At 38.5% G+C, this 22,500-nt stretch overlaps 1 long non-coding RNA gene across 1 annotated transcript in view; it reads left to right on the top strand.

Annotated features, from left to right (window-relative positions):
• The window catches only part of LOC147024062 (uncharacterized), a 69,997-nt gene that overhangs the window by 29,056 nt on the left and 18,441 nt on the right, over positions 1-22,500 (top strand). Inside the window, exon 2 of the long non-coding RNA XR_015059768.1 lies at positions 6,741-6,798. This is a non-coding gene — a long non-coding RNA (uncharacterized LOC147024062). The remainder of the gene's footprint in view (positions 1-6,740; positions 6,799-22,500) is intronic.

The following is a 22,500-nucleotide window of genomic DNA, read 5'->3' as shown; positions in this document are numbered from 1 at the left end:
TTAAGGGGTACGTCTGGTGATGAATGGCACAGGAGCGGAGGGGAGAGCCGCGCTTACGGCTGCAGGGGTGAGATAGAGGCAAAGGTTGTCGAGTAAGGGGCAAGAAAATACATTCTGAGCGTTTTTCTAGACATCCCTCTGGGCCTACTGGAGTTTGAACGTTGGGCTGGACCTGCCTTTTCTGTGTTGTATTTCTCTTTTAATGCTTGAGCCCTTGACCAAATCGCTTAGCTCTTTCCCTCCCACCTGGTTCTCATGAGCCACACCGTTTCTAGTTTTTTATACACACGTGTTCTCTCCCAGATAAATGATTTGTAATTTCAAACTTGTTTTTTAAATATTATTTTCACTTTGGCCGTATGAGGATTCCATGCGGTTGGAGTAAACAGGACTCGATCTGGCCATTCATGTGTTTGGGGACTTCTGGTGTAATCAGACGGTTGGATCTCTTGCGCTGCATCCTCGTCTTGAAGTTGATTGTACTTTCATTGATGCTTACTGAGCATGATGTGCTCACCTGAGGCTTGCATGCCGGTTCGCTTGGCATTGAGTACCTTGCATTGAGTACCTGAGAGGAATCGGTTGATTTTTCTTGGTCAAGGTTGAGGATGAAGAAGAAGGAGGGAGGTTTGGCATAGTTGCACAGTCTTCATTGCACAAGTTTATTGTACTCTTCAACGGACTGTGAAACATCAACCAAACACCTGTACGGATGACTCATCAATGGATTGAAGATTAGCAAACCTCCATTGATTGAAATGTTAAAATGCAAAAAGGCTTGAAAGGATTTATTGTCCTTTTTTGCATCGGTCAATGAAGTCTCACAACCCCCAGAGACAATAATGTCTTTTCCTCTAAAGGGATAGGATGACAAACACATTCATTCGTTTGACTTGTCATAATGAGCTTTGTGCTTTGTGCTGACATCAGTTGCCTCCACATTGATGTGCTTGGAATTAAAACAACAGCTACCAGCAATGGCTGACCGTCCAAGAACTATTAAACAGCCGTCCTTGAATAGTCTCAACAACTCCACAATCCTTTCTCAAATGACACAAAATAAGATTCTTGCTTGGTTTGATGACAACATAAAATTTTTATTTGAGAAATTACAATATAAGTAGTTCACAGTTCAGCAGCGTACATTAGAGGTAACTTGAGATATATTGAGACGATTATTCACTCTAATTTCAACCTGAATATCTGTATGGATGTTCACTCGGTCCCACCACCCTCATACTCCTGTTACCAAGTCTTACTTTCTCTTACACCAACCCCTACCTACTCCCCCCCTCTCTTCCACTTAAATCACGTCATCTGAAAATCCATGGTGCAGTTGGCATGAGACTCAGGTATAGCATCACCATGTTTTATGCAGACACATTTTATCATGGAAGTCCAGCTGGAGAGATCGTTTGGTTGTTGTTAGTGCCCAACAATATTCTCTTGTAATTTCCTGGACACTTGTAAAAACTCATGGGTGGTTGATCTGTAATTCACCGCATCATTGTGTTTCAAGACTTGTGTAAAATTTTCATGACTACATCCACCCTTCATGCTCTCCTGCTGTGAATTCAATGTTTTACTCTCATCTTTTTCTTCTTAACTCTTCTGTTTATTTACCCCTTTTTTGATGCCTTCCCCCCCCCCCCTTGTCTGTGATTTCACATACAACTTACATTTTGTCACGAGTACAGGAAGTGTTAGGATGTGCTCATTTTCCATGGTACAGGAAGTGTCATTATCTACATGTCACACTGGTACACCCACTCAATGGGGAAATTGAAAACCCACACTGTGGGAGTACTGCCTGTGCACCTGCCCTCCGTAAGGTAGCTCACCAGATGACTGGATTGGGCCAAAGCCATCGGGGCCCACAATCTTTGATGATAGGAGGAAAACCACAAGGTAAACTTCCCGGGTGAGATTGTGGTCGTGTGTGTCGGGGTGGTGCTGAGGTGTCGTCCACCAGAAGGCAGTCGCCTTGGGTTAAGCTGAGGCGGTCCCTTTGGGTGGGTGCCTGGAATGTCCTATCTCAAGGAGAGCTGTTAGTTGTTATCTGTCTCTGTTACAATCTGAGCTCAAGCGTTTGAACATCAGTATTGCAGTACTCTCTGAGGTTCGAAGAATGGATAGTGGTGAGATCATGACGGGTGGTGACACCAACTATTGGTCTGTTCACTCTGATTGTTACCATACCCAAGGAGTTGCTGCAGCTGTGTCCAAGAAGCTGACTGCAATGATAATTGAGGTAACACTGCCCAATGAGTGAAATATATAACTAAGGATTCATTACTCCTTGGGTGTCGTTTCACTGGTCTCTGTATATGCTCCGACTGATGCGAGTGATCTCACCGTGAAGGACACATTCTATGCCACACTCAAGTCTGTGGTTGATGATTGCCCCAGGCGAGATACTCTTCTAGTCTTGGGGGATTTCAATACATCGACTGAAACTGTTAGGGATGGTTATGAGACGTGTGTTGGTCTACTTGGTTCTGGAACTGTGAACCAGAATAGTATGAAGTTCCTTGACTTTGCAAGAAGTCATGGACGGAGGATGGCTGGTTCATGGTTTCAGCACCCACAGGCTAATCGCTGAACTTGGTATTCCAAAGCTGGTGGTGTGGCTATGGAGATTGACCATGTGTTCATTGATGGTTGCTGGAGCATGATCCAGAGCATTAGGGTCTACCAGAATACTCAGTTCCTCAATATCGGCAAGAGGCTTGTGGAAGCAACTCTGAAGTTGCAGCTTAAATCCGGAAGAATGGTACCATCCCAGCCTCGACTGGATGATGGCGAGCTCAAGGAAGAGAGGGTAGCTGAGGAGTTTGCGAACAGGCTGAGTGGGGATTTGGGGGGGGGGTCTGGTTCCTTTGGAGAATCCTGAAGAGTCACGGAGTGCCTTCAAGACCACCATGCTTGATGTTGTCGGTGGATGTCTTGTAACTCACCATAGGGTGAAGAACGATTCTGTCTCTCATGGGACACTGGATACCATTGACCAGACTCGCAGGGCCAGACTTAATGGCAGAGCTGAGCTGTTCAGGACACTGAAGTGTAAAACTGCTAGTGCACTAATGGTGGACAAGGAGGCTTATGTGTGAGGAATCTGTGAGGGGGTAGAGCATCAATTGTGGTCAATTGATTTGCATCCTGCTTACAGGGGAATTCATGCATTGTGTTCCTCCAAGCCCATCCCTTGATGGACTGCAGTTAGAGGGGAGAGTGGTGGGCTCTTGACAGAGGAGTCCGAAGTGAAAGCCCACTGGGCCGTTTACTTTGAGCGGCTGCACCAAGCTGATCCACCAGCTGTGGAGTTGGATGTCAGGGGTATTACTATCCCTATTTCTGACCATCCAATCAACTGTGATCCACCTTGATTTCTGGAAATACAGGCTGCGGTGAACCTGTTGAAATGGTGTCAAGCTCCTGGGATCTGTGGTATCCATGCTAAAATTCTCAAGGGTGGTGGAAATGCTGCACTCGTGGCGTTGCATGCAGTTCTCAGCTCTGCTTGGAACACAGGCATCATCCCAACTGAGTGGAAGAGGGGCCTTGTTGTCCCTCTCTCTGGAAAGGGAATGGTGATCGCCAAGACCGCACAACTACCGAGGTGTGACGCTGTTGTCGGTGCCGGGCAAGGTCTTTGCTCGGATAATTATTGATAGTATTTGCCACCATCTGCTTCAGCACCAGTGCCCAGAGTAGTCAGGCTTTACAACAAAGAGGTCTATGATTGACCGTGTCCTTGCCATTTGGGTCCTCACCGAATGCAGATGAGAGTTTCAGCAGGGACTGCTTAAAGCCTATGTTGATCTCTGCAGAGCGTTTGATTTAGAGAATCGGGATACCCTCTGGAGGATTCTCGTTCTTTGTGGGGTGCCACCAAAACTGATCAATCTGATGTCTGAACTCTACTCTGGAACCGAGAGTGCTGTAAGATCTGGTGATACCATCTTTGACTAATTTCCAGGTGTTACTGGAGTTTTTCATTGGTGTGTACTGGCTCCCACACTTTTCAGCGCTTGTATGGACTGGATTCTGGGGAGGATGGTGGAGAGATCAAGCTGCTGTGCATCATTTGGGAATGTCAAGATCTCTGACCTTGATTTCGCGGATGATGCAGTCATCTTTGCGGAGACTCGAGATATCCTTTTGGGGGTCCTCGAGGTGCTGAATGAGGAGTTGGAGCCGCTGGGATTATAGGTTTCCTGGATCAAAACTAAGATCCAGGCTTTCAATGACATCCTGGATTTGTCTTGTCTGTACCTGTTTGTGGTGAGGATGTTGAGGTCACGGAGAGATTCACTTACCTTGGCAGTGATATTCCTGTCTCTGCTAGCCGTGAGCCAATGGTCAATAGATGTCTGGGTTGGGTCAGGTCTGTGGAGTCATGGATTGACTGGATCATGGAGTGTGGCGCTGTCAGGACCTGTGCAGGAGGATGAAAGTCCAGGTGTTCAGGTCATTGGTGCTTCCAGTCTTACTCTACGGATGTGAGACTTTGTCTCTGACCAGGGATCTGAGACAGAAACCTAATTCCTTTGGTACCAGGTCTCTTCGGAGAATCCTTGGCTATCGCTGTTCGGACTTTGTGTCCAATGAGTGGTTGCTGAGAGAGACTCAAGTGAGATTTGTTACATGCATAGTCTGTGAGCATCATGTGCACCTGTATGGACATGTAGCTCATTTTACTGACACTGATCCTGCTCACCAGATTCTCTCAGTGATGGAGCCTCGTGAGTGTAGGAGGCCAATGAGTCGATCACGTGCCTCGTAGTTGCAGCAGGTTGATTGGCATTTCAAGGAGATGGGGATGGGCCAGGCATCTGCCTGGCGGATGATCATATTGAGGCCCCTGGAGTACTGGCGGAAAGTAGATGCAGCAATGCAATGCTGTGGCACATGCTGCCATACCTGACCTGACCTTTGTAGTACAGGAAGTTTCATGATGTGCTCGTTGTCCTTGATACAGGAAGTGTCATGATGTGCTCATTATTCATGGTACAGGAAGCGCCATCATGTGTTCATTTCATTGTCCGCATGTGGACCGCATTATGAGAAACAGACTGGAAATCGAATGATGTTTCACAAAATTGGCACAGAAACAGGCTTTTTTTTTGTATACCTTGTCGAGGCTCGTGTGAGAGCTAACACACAACGCACATCATGGGGGACATGAGACAAGAGGGGAGTGAGTTGGAAGGACAAAACAGTGGGGAACAGAGAATTAGGAGATCTGTGGAAGGGAGAGGGATGGGACAGGGAACATGGGGAATATAATATGGCCATTACAGAGACTTTCAGGAAGGAAAGTAGGGAATTTGAAGGAGGTGGGCTTGGATGGATTATCGGGGGTGGACATAGCAAAGATCGAGGATTTGGATGGGGGATGATAGGAGATGGTGGTGAACAGCTGTTTTGAATGCCTGGAGGGAAGAATGGGAATGAATATAGTGAGGTAGTTTATTCCAAAGGCGGGAAAAAGAGGAATGAAAGGGTGAAGGTGAGCAGTGATTCGTGATTTTGGTAGTTTTACCAGAAGGGGGTTGTTGTCGGACCTTCAGCGCCCTGCGGAAATGTGGTGGGGACAAATTGCAGAGAGCTGGGGGGGGGGCGAGGCTGGAGAGGAGACGATAAGAGACAGAAAGACCACTGACCAACCTGCGGTGAATGAGTGAGAGGCCCAAAGACTCAGCCTCATTGTGGGAGATGTCAATGATCTGAAATGCCTTGGTCTCTACAGCGTGAAGCCGAGAAAGGTGGGAGGCAGGAGCACCAGCCCAGAGGGGAGAGCAGTACTCCATCAGGCTGTGAACAAAAGCTTTGTAAGTGGTCAGGAGCTCAGGTGGGCCAAGGAAGGACTTTGCACGACGGAGGATTCCCAGTCGGTGACTGGCTTTGGAGGTGAGGCTTGAAATGTGGCTTTCCCAAAAAAGGTCATGGCAGATAGTGAGACCCAGAAGCTTGAAAGAAAGGACTTCTTCCAGAGGTTTGTTGAGAAAGTGGATGGGGGGCGGGGTTCTAAATGGTCCTTACGAAGAGACATAGTGAGAGTGTGAGATTTGTCCGGATTGAAAGACAGGCTTTAGGGTGGTCCGTACCGTGCGTGCTGACTGACTTGATTAAACCTTGCTAATAATTTTTATTCGACATATGATTAGATTTTTGGGGTCCCTCATCATGAGTAACACTCAACCCAAACAGAATCGATGGAAATCTGAAGCAACAAACCCAGGCAGTGTATTCTCAGCAGAGGCCTACAGGCCTGATGTCTTTGGCCCACCAGAAAAACCAAGATGGCAGTAATATTGTTTTGCTTGGGTGCCATAGTGGGTGGAGTCAGGTGACAAATGTGGGTGGGGACCGGCAGCTGTCCAACCAATGGGTGCACATTTCAAAAATGGACCCCCAACAAAAACCACAACAACAGCAACAACAACCGTGCAGAACGCTTGAAGACCTGCCACACCTCACAGGTAAAAAGTGGAGCATTTAAAATGTGTTTGAAAGCTTTTAAAAGAAGAAGTGTTTCATTCAATGAAGATTCAGTTTTGGAGATATTGAGAAAAGGAAGGGATAAATCTTGAAGTTTCGGAAGTACAGACGGAAGGAATTGATTCGTGTTTCTTTATTCGTGATAGATTGATTCGTGTGTTTTTTTTTTTTGAGTGAAAGAAATAAAATTCTGTCAAATATAAAAAGCTCTCAATGGTTGTTATCTCCATTTGCAGGTTTCTCTCCAATGATGGGGGTAAAACACAAGACTTGCTGCTCTCACACTGTGGACTGGTCAGTCGCTTGCGTTTTGAACCCCTTTCGTGTGATCTGGCTCATTCTGTTCTCTCAACCCTCCCACCATCACCCGCTCTGTAATTTTTTGCATGGACACATGTATTCTTCCAATAACCCTCTTCTGGTTAAAGTTCAAAAATAAAGTAAAAGGCGTGACCACGGTTTGGGCGATGTCCCGATCATTATCCATTTACACAAACGACAATATGTTAACAGATCTGTCTGGAAGGCTCAGCTCCACCTGAAGACATATCTTCTCATACCTCACATCCATTTTAATACCAACCTCATAACGTGCTCCAGTCCATCCATACAAACTGTAGACAGCTTGATCAAAAATGTTCCTTTCATCATAAAACTGCACCATGATCCACTGGAAATCATATCTGCCAAAACCAGCCACAGCAAAAATGCACATTGGCACACTTCCTTTCTTTATCGTTCACACCTCCCAAAAGTTCTGCAGCACCACCGGTTTAGCACTGCTTTCCCCCACAAAAAAGTCGAAACATAATCAACTGCACTGCAGCTCCAACTCTTGGGAGATTCCAGGCCATAAAATGCCAATGGTTCATCGTTGCATGACCCACCAATTCAACACATATTGCAAAGCACCATGAATTCCTTTATTCCTTCATTTTACTCCATTTTTGTTTGTTTGTTTGTTGTTTGTTGTTTGTTTGGGCGATATCTCAGCCATCCTTGGAGCCAGGAAGCTGAACTTTAGGGACAAAAGTGAAGATGTGATTTTGGCAAAAAATGGTATTTATATTTTTTGATTAATCAATTAATTGTTTAATTACTTAATTATTATCGATTTATTCGTTTGTCGTTTTTTTCTGATCTGAGCAATATCTCGGGCACCTTTTGAGCTCAGAAGCTATTATTTGGACATGACGGTGAACAAGCGATTTGGCAACAAATGCTTTTCTTGATTTATTGATTAATCAATTAATTATTCCTTTTCTTTGAATCACATAATTTTCAAAAAGTTACAGATTCGGATGAAACGGTGGTGGTTTCGGTATGCTATTCGGCAATTGATTGAGAAATCAATTATTTTACCATTATTTATTTATTTAAAATATACAATTAATCAATCAATCAATTATTGCATGCTACTCCCTCCCAATTCTATCTCAATGTTCTGCACGGTGGCATTGGCAGGTGCCCTGGCAATGTCATGCTGGAGGATTTGTTTTTTTATTTATTTAGCATTTTGGGACAGTGTACTTTGTACCTGCACTTCTTTCCTTGTTCCTTCCAATCCCCTTTCATAATGCATGCAAAAACTCGAGTCAAACAACTCTGCATCCAATTAAAAACAAAAAACAAAAAAACACTGGCATTCCAGCCTCCACAACTACATCCACCCACAATTATCACAGTTCATCTCCATGCCTTACAACTGTCTCAACTTCGAGTCAGGTAGTGCAGGACCACTACGGCAGGCAGTTGAGGGTCCTGGTCTTCATCAGATGAAGACCCACGCCTCATATTAGTCAGTGATTGAGACGACGCCATCTTTGTGACACTGTGCAAACTATAGGATGTGCCCGACGTGACTTCATCCAACACAACCTGCATCTTGAGAACCACAAGTTCATTCTCAATCCTCCACCCCAACTCAAAGAACCCAAGCAGATCCCTCTGAGGAAATCTGAGCCGCTGCTCACCACCATGCGAAGGTGCCCAACCCCTCTCTTTGGCAATCCAACATGAAACGGCACCCCACAAAGCTGAGTTATGCCAAAATAGCTCAATTGGGAGCATGCTTGCCTCTGAGCTCTCTATTAATTTTTTTATTTTCCCCTGTGGAGTCTAATCAGACAAAAGCTCCCACTCTGGTATAGTGGCAGCAGGAGGTGCTGCATCTCAAAGCATGCTGTCCATTTGGAGACATAAATCTGGTGTCCTGTCTGCATTTAGCTTGTGAATAATAAAGCTCCTGCTATATAAATCTATATAAATGTGAATAATAAATCTCTCAAAAGTATAGTCCATTGTTTACCAATATATTGCTGTATTCTCTGCCCTGAGATTATATCTATAATAGGAAAGTTATTAAATGTGTATGAACCAAGATAGATTGAGTTAATGGTAAGAATAGGGTGAGTACATAGATTTTAAGTAAATTGAGAGAATGTTAATGCAATGTGGATACAGCATAGTCATGATGGCCCAAGTAGACTCCTAGTGTTTCCAAGTTACCTTGTATTTTGTTGCAAGTTACACTCAAAAGGTGTTTTTTGTTAATTTCGGTCACAATCCATATACGCAATCCATATATATATATATATATATATATATATATATATATATATATATATATATATATATATATATATATATATATATATATATATATATATATATATATATATATATATATATATATCAATTCTTACTACTCCTTTTCTCTGAATTGTATTAACGGTAATCATACAAGGCTTTTGATTCTGAATACAAGATGATAGTTTATGAGGATTTATTTGATTAACATATACCCCAGTTGGCACTTCACTACTCATTTATTTATCAAAAATTTTTTTTTTCCAGAAGCAGATTTACCCACAAGATTTTTAATAATAGTTGCCATTTATATATGTAATTGTTTATAAAATAAAAAATATATCTTTTTATATCTCATCTTGTTTCACAACAATATGTTGATATTCTTCAGTCGTGTGCTTCATGTCATCCCCAAACTCCTTTTTACCACAAAATGTAGAACAATTGTCTCTCCAAAAATTGTTTATATCTATTGAATTTAACTTGAATAAAATATAGGTATTGGCATTGTATCTTATTGAGTGACGAGGGAGTTGAAAGAATGATTGACGAAGATAAATACAATTACAAGAAGAATGTCTCCCTCTTGGGTTGCAGCTATCCATTACCATTTGGTTTCTCTCATTAACACAATCATCAAAGCTTACGAGGTTCTTTTTTTTATTTGTCCAAATCTTGGAGAGAAGGTATATCGTCCGTATTATCACGAAGAATACAATTTATCGGCTTTGATTTCTTTTTATATCTCTGTGTATCACAAAATAGTTGTACTATATCTTCAATGTTGTAATCATTTAGTTTGTTTTGAAGTTTAAAGAAACCAATTATATCTTCTTTTTGAAGACCAGCATTAAAACCTTGTGCTAGTAGTTGATACTGAGTTTGAAAACTTGACTTTGTGAAAATTATTAAATTATCATAATCTAAAAAGTTGGGAGTAAGGAGCATCTTTAAAAGTAAGCAGATTTTTCCACATCTGCTTGAACCAACTATGAGACATCTTAATGAATTTGGAAGATTTTTATGGTTGTTAAATTTTATCTTATTTTCCCAAATGGGTAAAAAATCATTCATTTATATATTTGGAAAACGGGTTATTTAATTTTTTATTGCCTTTTTTATAAACTATGTTTTATTCTAAATTCATGTTTAATTTCAAGATAATCCATTATTTTATGTATACAATATCATGTGTTGATATTTCCCTGAAAATGACAATCGTTAATAATATAAATCATCAATCCGCAAAACATGGTCGTCATTTGTTCCGTCTCTTCTCTTAAAAGAAAAGGTGTATTATCACCCTCATACTTTACATTCATTTCTCAAATAAATCTTGTAAAGTAATTCATTTTTGTGTAAATCTCAAAGAATTATATTCCTTTTTATATATTTTTTTATCATTAATTAGAAGAAAATCACAGAACATACATTGTTTAAAGGCTTTTGACTCTGTGTTTTTTCTCTGTCTTTCACATGAAAGTAGATGATAAATGGGGTTTCTTGGACGCCCATTCAAGTGAATGGGGGAAAAGGGAAAAACTTTCTGACTCAATCCCGAAAAGCTCAAAATAGGAGACTGATTTTCTCCTCACCTATTCCCCCTTCCCTCCCATACAAGCAAATGTAAAGTTGAGACTGATTTTCTCCTCACCTATTCCCCCTTCCCTCCCATACAAGCAAATGTAAAATTGAGACTATGAAAGATTGAGACTTACTGATGAAAGCACTTCTTTCCTTTTATATTTTCATTCCACTCAAAGAGTGAACAAACAAATATTTGCCCATGTTCGACTTTAGGGAATAACTTAATTTTCTTATAACATTCATTTCCATCTAATATATTCACAAATAATAACTTGGAACTTGGTTCTTGGTATAAGTGTCTTTGTTGAGCAGACATGAAACGATAAACTTCTCTTAATGCCCTTATTTGACCACCTCCTGAGCCACATATCATTTTGAGATTGTAATAAATTGTTTTTCCATTGTTCAATTGATAACCATCAAAGTTTTCAGTCCATTCAAGGATATATTAATTTTTTTCTTTACATCCTCCAACTTATTTGTCGTTAAGTTTATCCGCTTATTTGTTTTATGCACTTTTACCTTGCTTATTTCTTCAATAAGACTTATTTGATATTTCTCACATTTTTTATGTTTCCCATTTAAATACCAAGTAAAGGCTGATTACATCTCCACTCTTTGGTTTGGTTATTGTTTGGTTCTATCATTTTATATCAGTAAAAAGACAGCGGTAGCCTGTTAAAATTCCCAACCCAATATCTTTACACTTAAACGTATAACCATAAGGGAGACTATTGATTCCATTCTCTAAAGTATATCTTTTACCATCAAAAGTTCCTGATGCTTTCTTGTTTATCTCTTCTGTATATAATTGATGTTGACAACTTCTTATTGTATTCATTTTTCTGTTTCTCTTTCTTATTTAAGGTTAAACAGTTGTAATAATGTTTAAAGTTTATCGTTTCCTTGATTATATTTTTCTTTATTCCGTTTAGCTTCTTATCACACCTTTCAATGCTTTTATTATCAATATACGTAAAAACATAAGACTTTGATCTCAATCCTATAAATTCACTCATCACCTTCCCACCCAACTCATCTTTAAACTCACCAATAACCTTTTTATTCTTTGATGAAAACAACACATCACCTGATTTATAATTACTTGCATCATATATATCAATATTATCAATCATATCCTCATATACATCACTTGTCTTAATTTCAAATATAAAACTATCTGTATCCATATATAGTCCAGCAGCCATTTCTCATATGAGGCCAAATAAGGAAATTCATTCAACACCCCCTACAGAAAAGGTTTGACTTGACAGGGTGGTAGAATAGACCCGGTAGAACACCTCCAGGTAGTATGTGGTTTCAAATTGTGGTATCATTAAAATTCTACAGGCCATTATACATACTAAGGGTACTTACCAAGAGGGTCACTGTGGGCTAGCAAAATTTAGGGGGATGGGTAACGTAAACGTGAATATCTTTGTCTAGACTCAACCAATTTTCAATATCGAGATATCATTGGCTTCCTATTATAATTCTCTATCAGAGTATGTACAGTTATTTGAAAATGGCCTTTGCCATGGCATCACCAAAGCTAAAATATCACACTAATTCAAACTTTCTGACATTTTTAATTGTTTTCTCATATGAAGGTGAACGGTGTTTCTCAATTACTACTGGTATGTATACATTTTGGAAATCAAACACTTAAGAAAGTATTGTTCTGCAGAAATTCATATCCATACAGAGGCACGCATAAAGTAAACTGCAACTATTATTTTTAGCGTTCGTCTTTTACTAGTGTATAGCAACACGGAAGCACATACATCAGAGCTGAGCATAATAGTTGTCTTTGGCAACACGGAAGTACATTAGTGAAAGCCGAGTATAATAGTTGTCTCTGGCAGCACGGAAGCTACTCATTCATCATAGTGGATGATAATAGTTATCATGGTCGACACTGGGAGCTGTGCATGACAACACAGAAGCGCATTAGTGAGAGCGAATCATAATAGTTGTGCATGGTTGCACAGAAGCACATTCGTCAGAGCGGTTTGTAATATTTGTGTCTGGAAACAAGGAATCGCATTCGCCATGGAAGCATGAAGATGTCATCTGTTGTAACTTTTAGTCAGCGTCTTCTTCACCACTGGATTCAAAGATTGTTCTTGGATTTTCACAAGTTTCTTCAGCCATACATGCACAATGCACATGCTTCTGTGCATGGCATGTGGTTGGTTCTGCATGTGCAGTCAGCTCGGCGACATAGAGACTTCTTGCAGTGACAGACAGTCAGCTCCGGAAGACCCCGTGGTGCTGGGTCTTTGGTCATGAGCACAGGCTGCAGGGCACCATTCTGAATTTTCCAGCCATGTCCAGCTGCTGGTGGAAGGCTCTGTGTGGGCCCCAATGCTCTCTTCCATACATAGGCCTGGTAATTTCCTTGCTTCATATGTTGCTGTAAGCTGTCGAATGTAGGGGGGAGATTTTCATTTGTTTGTCCCTTTTGACAGAACTGCCAGTATCTCACATTGTTCACTTTACTCCCAGCCCCCTTGGTTGTTCAGTACATTGCACATATGAAAGCTTCACATGCTTCTGAAGTGCTGTTGCTGAGCTCGGGTTCTTCTCCAAGCTGTCCCAGACCGGTCTGATGCTCTTTACTGTCAAGTAAGACATTCAAACCCTTTTTCTTGCCGAGTCCTGAGAGTGCACTGTTTGAATCGCACCCAGTGAGTGCGTGGAAGCAGAGTAAAGCATTACACAGCTCAGGTCCTAGTTTGTGTGCCAATCTGTGGGTAGGAATATACCTAGCTTTATCCTTGATTCCAGTCCGAAACCACAGCTCCCGACACTGGAGTTTTCTGTAGTGTCTGGTGCAGAGGACAGCCACATCTGTGTCAGGTGATTGAAACACAATCCTGTTGTGATAATGAGAGGCATGTTTTGCATGTAGCAATATTCGTGTGTCTGCCTCTTCATGATCTGACTTGAGGGGAACCAGTTCTTCACAGTGCCCTCTGATGACTAGCACAGACTTCTGCGGGTTCTTGAAACCACCACCGATGACGAGGTGTTGACCATCAAGCAGAGTGTCTACCCCCATGTGGCACCATGTGTCTGCCAAGAAGTCACAAAAGTTGACTTTGTTTTCTACATTTCCAATGTATTTGATCCACTGCTTTGGAATAGGAGTGGCTGGCCCTTGGATTGTCACCTCTAAGGCTGCAGAAGTTCCTCGTTTCTCTCACTCCCCAGCTTTGATTGAGAGGCTGGAGTACCAGTCGAAGACAACATCAACCCGCTGACAATAATTCCGACGTAGAGGGGCAGTAACCAGGCTGTAATACTTGAATGCCATTTCACTGAAGTTTGCAGCACCAGTGGACTTTGTCATCTGTACCAGAGCCATTGCATCGACGATGTGGGCCGCAGACATCTGGCTGGTTGTGACTTGTGGCAGTTTTGGATGGACATCTACCTTCTTCTCGAACTCAGCAATGAGTACGCTCTTGTTGGTCTTCCTCAAGCTGCCATCGTAATGGGCCAGGGATAATGGCACTGTTGATAACTCGTAGCTGAGGAGTTCTCTCAGATTGATGTCCCTTGACTTTCCTGTGATCAGAAGGTGGCCAAAGAGTTCACGGTCAGCACTAAGAGTGATAACTTTCTCATCAGTTAGCTTCACTGTTTTCTTCTTGCTTAATGTGGCAAATGTTTTGATCTTCATGTTTGGCAAGGAATCCCAAAATGTCACTTCATTGGTATTCAGTCTCTGTTCAACAAATGTTGTCATTTGAGCTGTGCCGATCTGGTAGGAGTTAACCATGCGTGTAGCAGCATTTGGGGACATCCTGATACCTGTGGCAATGTTAATCAGTGACGAAATTCCATCATCAACGTTGTCGAAGGAGAAGGGATCAGTCATAAGCTCTGACGTGATGACGGTCAGCAGCTTCTGAACATCACTTTCATCTCTCTCCACCCTCTTTGGTGCTGCTTCTCTGTTTGTGATTTTTTACCTCTTGTAGTTGTACAGTTGAATTAATATCGACATTTCTGTACATATTCTGAAAGAGAATTATAATACAAAGCCAATGATACCTCAATATTGAAAATTGGTTGAGTCTCGACAAAGATATTCACGTTTACGTTACCCTTCCCCTAAATTTTTCGAGCACACAGTGACCCTCTTGGTAAGTACCCTTGGTATGTATAATGGCCTGTATAATTTTAATGATACCACAATTTGAAACCACATACTACCTGGAGGTGATCTATAGGGTCTATTCTACCACTCTGTCAAGTCAAACCTTTTCTGTAGGGAGTGTTGAACGATTTCATTTTTTTCAGGTCCTTGCTTCTGGACGAATATAACAACGACGCATTATCCTTATTCTTTGTTTTTATATTATTATAGTAATCATCATACATTAACGACTTTGACAAGTCAATAATTAATGTTCCTATATAAATAGGTTTATCCATTTCAATACTGTCTTTTTTCAAATGAATCGCACAAAACTTCTCTGAAAACACCTCCGCTCGCTCAAAACTTGGTCTATTAATTAACTTTGAAGCCTGTTTCCAAGATGAAGCAAGTCTCATGTTTTGTCGATACCTCACATTTTCCATAGTCTTTCCAAATACAGCATTATTCATTGATTTATAAAAGTCCTTCTCAAAATCTGTTTTTGCTTCTGTTCTCCTTTTTGTATTAAAATCACTATACTTCTTTAACCAATGACTTTGAATTTCAAAATCCTTCGAATTTTCCTCACTCTCAACCCAGCAGATAAATATTGTCTCAAGTTCCTTTGATGCAAAACATAACTTTATTTATCATTTAATGTAGTAAGTAGTATTTCTGAAGATGTACCTTTTATATTGCATGACTGTTGGAAATCACTTAACCATTCTTTTCTTGGACTTTCTTTATCAGGGGCATAAGGTAGGTGTTTATGTTTGTGATGACGTTCTTCTGGATATTTTAAATCAACCTCAAAATAATATTCAACTTCAGCTTCATCCAATTCTTTTTGAGATGAGACAACAATGTCTGGTAAAACTTTTTCATTATGTTTTTCTTTAACCCATTTAAGTTTTCCATCAGGTAAACATTGAGACATTGCCCACCCATACAAATTGTTTGCATCATAATACATAAGGTAAGAGTTGTCCTCAGTCTTATAATAATCAGGAAGATATTTGTTATTTGCTTTAGCATATCTCTTGGAACATACTTGAGATATTCCTCCTCTTTTTGCCTTCTCTATCATTACAAGCATATCTATATCACTGATTAATTCCAAATTCTGTTTTTTTGTCATTTTTAACATAGCACTCCATGCCAAACCAGGGGCTGTGTAATAGTGAGCGGGGTCTCATCCATAAGAATTTTTATTATGACCGACTGTTCTAAAAGTTTCAAACACATCAGTCAATAACAATACATCAGTTTTAAGATACAAATCAAGATATTCTCCAAGATTCTTTCTATTAACTTCTCCCAAACCTTTTTAGCTTGTGTATAATCTCTATCGGAAATATGAGTTTATTTCAACTTGCCATCGAAACTTTCCATTGAAAGAAGTTGTGTTTCTTTAAACTTCTCAAATGAATCCATATAGTCATCCGGATATATTCCCTTTTGTGATAAGAGATCAATCTCTTCTTGATTTGAGAAATGATTGAAGATTCGGTAAGTTTTTAATATTTGATGCTAAGTTAGATAATGGGCTTGCCATAAACTTGTATGTGTCATGAAATCTGATATGGGTTCTGGGGGATGTATGAATTGTTTTTGTGAATGAGATGTATTTTTGATCTGTGTTGGGAATGGCAGAAATATCTCCAGATGTGTTTGCAAGTTCATTTATAAATAAATGTGTGTCATAGTGAGTGTTGTTGTGAAGAAAGACATGAATAAAGTTTGGGGGCTTGTAATTAAGTTCACAACGGGAATGAGCTGGACCAACGGGAATAGTTATAATCTTCACCTACTACTACTCCAGGTCTTATTGCTCTAGTTACCTTCGCAACCTTCTTTTGACGAAGGTATTGTATTGACCCCTGTGTATTTATTTATTGGTAAATATGTGTGTGGACAACATTGCGCAAAAACTGCTGGACCGATTTGCATGAAATTTTCAGAGATGATGTGCAGTTACTCAAGGATGCGAGGCGAAGCTTTTGGGAGCGATCAGATCAAAGGTCAAGGTCAAGGTCACAAAAAGGTCAAAATCGTTTTTTTTTTGATTAAAGTGTCAATTTTGTTCCGATTTACATCAAATTAAGTCCAAAATGTTCAGTATTCAAATCCCGATCCAGGGATATAGCGCATGGTATAGTGTTTGCAACTCTAGTTAGTCTGTGGAAGTCAAAGGTCAAGGGGGTCACCAAAATGGAGTTTTTGATTGGGAAGCGTTGTGGACAACATTACACAAAAACCATTTCGCAGATTGTCATGAAATTTTGTGGATTTGTTTGGCATCATGAGCGGACAAATCGATTAGATTTTGGGAGTGATCGGATCAAAGGTTAAGGTCAAGGTCACAAAAAGGTCAAAATCGTTTTTTTCGCGATTAAATTGTCAATTTTGTTTTGATTTACAGCAAATTAACTCCAAAATGTTCAAAATTAAATTCCCCATCCTCTAATATGACACATGGTATAGTACTTTTGTCACCCAAGGCAGCAGTTGGGGGTCAAAGGTCAAGGGGGTCACACAAATTCACATTTATATCGGAAAGCGTTGTGGACAACTTAACGCAAAAAAAACAAAATGCAGAGAGGCTTTAATTGTTTTGGATTTGTTTGGCATGATGAAAGGACAAATCCATTAGATTTTGGGAGCGATCGGATCAAAGGTCAAGGTCACAAAAAGCTCACCATCGTTTTTTCATGATGAAAACGGTTAATATGTTTCCGATTTACATCAAATTAACTCCAAATTGTTCAGTGTTCAACTCCCCATCTTCTGAAATGACACAAGGTATAGTACTATTGTCACCCTAGGTAGCAGTTGTGGGTCAAAGGTCATGGGGGTCACGAAATGCATATTTGTATTGAGATGCATTGTGGACAACTTGATACAAAGGTAACTAGTGGCTGCGGCGAAGGTATGCGCTCTACGAGTGCCCGTTCTCGTTGATGTTGAAACAATACGAACTGCATGGTGCTTTTTAAGCAAATTTACAATATCCTCATTTGTACTATACAAGAACCTTGATTTATGAAAGTTTTTTCCAGAACCAGATTTACCCACACGATTTATAATAATAGTTGTCATTTAGATTTGTGTAATTGTTTATAAAATAAAAAAAATATATGTTTTAATATCTCATCTTGTTCCACAACAATATATTTGTATTTTTCAGTCGAGTGCTTCATATTATCCCCAAATTCCTTTATACGACATGACGTAGAACAATTATCTCTCCAAAAATTGTTTATATCTATTGAATTTAACTTGAATAAAATAAAAGTATGAGCATTGTTTCTTATTGAGCGACGAGGGAGTTGAAAGTATGATTGACGAAGATAAATACAATTACAAGAAGAATGTCTCCCTCTTGTGTCATAGCTATCCATTACCATTTGGTTTCTCTCATTGACACAATCATCAAAGATAACGAGGTTCTTTTTTGATTTATCCAAATCTTGGGGAGAAGGTATATCCTCCATATTAGCACAAAGAATTCAAGTTATGAGCTTTGATTTCCTTTTATATCTCTGTGTATCACAAAATAGTTGTATTATATCTTCAATGTTGTCATCATTTCCTTTGTTTTGAAGTTTAAATAAACCGATTATATCTTCCTTTTTGAAGACCAGCATTAAAACCTTGTGAGAGTAGTTGATACTCAGGTTGAAAACTTGACTTTGCGAAAATTACTAAATTATCTTAATCTAAAAAGTTGGGAGTAAGTTGCATCTTTAAAAGTAAGCAGGTTATTCCACATCCGCTTGAACCAACTATGAGACATCTTAATGAATTTGGAAGATTTTTATGGTTGTTAAATTTTATCTTATTTTCCCAAATGGGTAAAAAATCATTCATTTGTATATCTGGAAAACAGGTTATTTAACTTTTTATTAGCTTTTTTGGAAACTCTATGTTTTATCCAAAGTTCAGGTTTAATTTCAAGATAATCCATTGTTTTATTTATACAATATCTTGTGTTGATATTTCCTGAAAATGACAATTGCTAATAATATAAATCATCAATCCACGAAACATGCTCATCATTTGTTCAGTCTCTTCTCTTCTGAGAAAAGGTGTAGAATCACCCTCATACTTTACATTCATTTCTCGAATCAATCTTGCAAAGTAACTCATTTTTGGTGAAAATCTCAAAGAATTATATTCCTTTTTATATTTTTTATTAACATTAATGAGAAGATAATCACAGAACATACATTGTTGATAGGCTTTTGACTCTGTGTTTAATCCCCGTCTTTCACAGGCAGGACAATTCTCAAATTTGTCATATGGAGGATCAGGGAATTCAAGAGGTTCAAAATCTAGTAAACTATTCATATTTATAAAGCAAAACTTTACTTCAAATAAAATTCATCTTCGGTATCATCTTCGGTACTTTCATTGGTGCTTTCCCAATCATCGATAAAACTACTTTCATTACTATCGTTTGAACACAAACTCTCAGGATCATGACTGTCTTCTGTTCCAACAGAGATACTATCATCACTCTCATAATCTTCAAAATCTTCAGTTGAATAATGGCTCATATTTAATTAGTAGAAAAAACATTACCATCTATATCTATATTTTTTTTTTCATTCACAGATTCAACTACGACATTTTTATATTTTAAAGGTAATTTTAAAATGGTCCTTAACTACTACTGAACAAAATGTCATTTCACTTGATATATTAACATCCTTTATTTCATCAGGATTTACATCTTTGAGGTTGTTGAAAAAAATACAAATTTCTCCTTGCATATTACAGATGGTCTTATCTTTTCTTTCGAAAGCTTCATCCATAAGGTTTTTCTTTTTTGATACTTTTTCTTGTTTCATTGCTTTTTCTAGTTTTGAATATATTACCAGATGGAGAGGAGAAACTTTTGTTGGAGATAATTTAATTGATGTTCTTCCAGATATACTAAAAGCCCTTCCACTGAAGGAAATTGAAGAGCTCATATTATTCACCATAATTGTTTTTATCCAATAGTTGATATATTTATCTTTATTCAATTTTACATCCTTGACATATTTCTCAGTATCTTTTACAATGAAGTGATTTATTGAAACATGACTTTTGTGTCTTGATACATTGTATTTATTTTGTGAAAAAAGTTGGAGGAAAAAATGGTTTTAAGCACAGATTCACCTATAAATTAAATGGAATTTTCATCAAAATTTTTTATTTTCAGCAAAGTTTTATAATATAAATATGGTGAATACAACGTACTGTGATGTTTATAATCATGATTATAAATGTTATGAAAAACACCTTCAAACCATCAAACACATTCAATCTTTTCAGACAAATATCTCCACTTTACCAAGAAACAAAACATTGTGATTGATGTGATAAAGATATTCTTAATTTTTTTTTCATAATAAACACCTTCAATCACACAAACACAAGAACAATGAAGAAAGGGAAGGTGCCACTAAATTCTCCATTGAAAACACTGATGGGGGCTTTTAAAGGACATATAAAAATAAGATTGTTTCGCTTTCAAGACCATGGACCATCTTCAATCATGGAAGCTGTTGATATGGTTAAACAAAGTATTGAAACTATAATTTAAAACACATTAATTGAAATCAAAACTTTTAAGTTTTATATGGGAGTAAAATTGAATATGGTAAGAGAAGGCGATGAAAATACTCCCTATATGAGGACAACCCCTCACTTTATCACATCATTTCAAGATTTTGTAAGATGTGATGTTTACAATGAACTCCAGAGACAAGAACAAGATGTTGATAACACTGTAGTAGGTAGTGGATTTGCTCTTACATTAATAATCTTTTTAGATATACACATCTTAAATTTTCAGATCCTCTTCAAGCTTCTTCTTATTTTGATTTTCCAAAAGAGATAAAATTTAAGAAAGCGATTGTTAATATTCAAAACAAAGATAATTAATGCTTTCTATGGTCTGTTCTTGCTCACTTACATCCTCCACAATGGAAACCTGAAAGGGTTGAACATTATAAGAAATATGAGAATACATTAAATGTTAAAGATTGAAAGTTTCCAATGTAATTGAGAGGTATTCCTAAATTTGAGAAAATGAATAATCGATCTGTTCATGTATATGGATTAACGGAGACAAACAACGTTCAGATATTAAAAATTTCAGCAACTATAAAAATGATGAAACACACATTGACCTTCTCTACTTTACTTCAAAGGAAAAATCACCTTATGCTTTCATAAAAAAAATTATCAAGATTAACCAAATCACAACTATACAAGTGAAAATGTAAAACGTATCCTTGTAAGAGATGTCTCAACTCCTTTCACACAAAAGAACAATTAAATCAACATTCGAAATATTGTGGTAATCATAAATCAACCTAATCAATTTACCAAAAGCAGGTTCAAACATATCATTCAAAGATTTTAACAAAACATCCGTTTCTGAGATATGCTGATTTTGAAAGTATCCTTGAAAAGATAGATGCTGTTTCTCCAAATCTTCAAACCTTCAAATCTTCAAATCAAACACAAATAAATATCAAAAACATACTCCTTGTGGTTCCTGTTATAATATCAAATCATCTGTTGGTGATGAATACAACAAGTAAGAACTTTTAGAGGAAGAAGATGCCTCAGAGGAGTTTGTAAGCGATTGGAAAAAGACTGTGTAAGACTAAGAGAAATAATGGCTAAAACCTATAAACCAATGTCAGTAACAAAGGGAGAGAAAAAGGAATTTAGAAAGAACAGTATCTGTCATATTTTTGAGGAGAAAATTGAGGGAGAGGTGAAAGTTGAGGATCATTGTCATCTTACTGGAAAATACAGAGGTTCAGCTCATTCCCGTTGTAATCTTAATTACAAGCCCCCAAACTTTATTCCTATCTTTCTTCATAACAATGCTCACCATGACACACATCTATTTATAAAAGAACTTTGAAAGACATCTAGAGATATTTCTGCCATTCCGAACACAGATCAAAAATACATCTCATTAACAAAAACAATTCATACATCCCCCATAACCCATATCAGATTTCTTGACGCATACATGTTCATGGCAAGTCCATTATCTAACTTAGCAGCAAATATTAAAAACTTACCGAATCTTAAGTCACATTTCTCAAATCAAGAAGACATTGATCTCTTCTCACAAAAGGGAATATATCCATATGACTACATGGATTCATTTGAGAAGTTTAAAGAAACACAACTTCCTTCAAGGGAAAGTTTCTATAGCAAGTTGAATAAAACTCATATTTCTGATAGTGATTATACACAAGCTAGAAAGGTTTGCGAGAAGTTTAATATCAAGAATCTCGGAGAATATCATGATTTGTATCTGAAAACTGATGTATTGTTCTTGGCTGATGTGTTTGAAACCTTTAGAACAGTCTGTCATAATAAAAATTCTTATGGATTCGACCCTGCTCACTATTACACAGCCCCGGGTTTGGCTTGGAGTGCTTTGTTTAAAATGACAAAACATAATTTTGATTAATCAGTGATATAGATATGCTTTTAATGATAGAGAAGGCTAAAAGTGGAGGAATATCTCAAATATGTTCCAAGAGATATGCAAAGGCAAATAACAAATATCTTCCTGATTATAATAAAAATGAGGCCAACTCTTTCCTGATGTATTATGATGCTAACAATTTGTATGGGCGGGCTATGTC

Source organism: Eptatretus burgeri, chromosome 7 (genome assembly GCF_056783735.1).
Source record: "Eptatretus burgeri isolate ZD-2024b chromosome 7, Ebu_testis_v1, whole genome shotgun sequence".
Lineage (NCBI taxonomy): Eukaryota > Metazoa > Chordata > Myxini > Myxiniformes > Myxinidae > Eptatretus > Eptatretus burgeri.
Note: the sequence above shows the minus strand (reverse complement) of the source record. Positions and strands in the feature narration are given on the sequence as shown.